Source organism: Canis lupus, chromosome 3 (assembly GCF_048164855.1).
Source record: "Canis lupus baileyi chromosome 3, mCanLup2.hap1, whole genome shotgun sequence".
Lineage (NCBI taxonomy): Eukaryota > Metazoa > Chordata > Mammalia > Carnivora > Canidae > Canis > Canis lupus.
In genome coordinates this window covers 20,894,103-20,894,501 of record NC_132840.1, presented here as the reverse complement: position 1 = coordinate 20,894,501, position 399 = coordinate 20,894,103, and positions in this window count along the sequence as shown.

Below are 399 nucleotides of genomic sequence, written 5' to 3'. Positions count from 1 at the left end.
AATTTAATTCAGGCAAATATGGGCCCCTCTGAGCAACTGCCCCCGGAGCTCACCTTGAGGGATCTCACCGAAGTCACCCTTTGTGGGACCCTGATACTTCACCTGACTTCCTCCTCCTCCCTCCCCGCCCCACTTCCCTCCCCTCCCCCCAGGAAAGTTAGGAACTTTCCTAAGAAAGTACTTTCAACAAAGCCTCCTTCCAGGGTCTGCCTCAGAGGGATCGACCCAGAGCAGTGAGCATGTAGCCAGGTGTTCCAGCGTTCCAGAAGCAGACCTGAGCGGATACCCCATCCCAGCATCCCCCACCCCGGCCCACCCCCAGGGTTCTAGGGCTTCAGCACCTGTAATTTTAAAATCATGGGGATTAAAAGTATGAATTAGCCACCTGAGTAGAGTAGG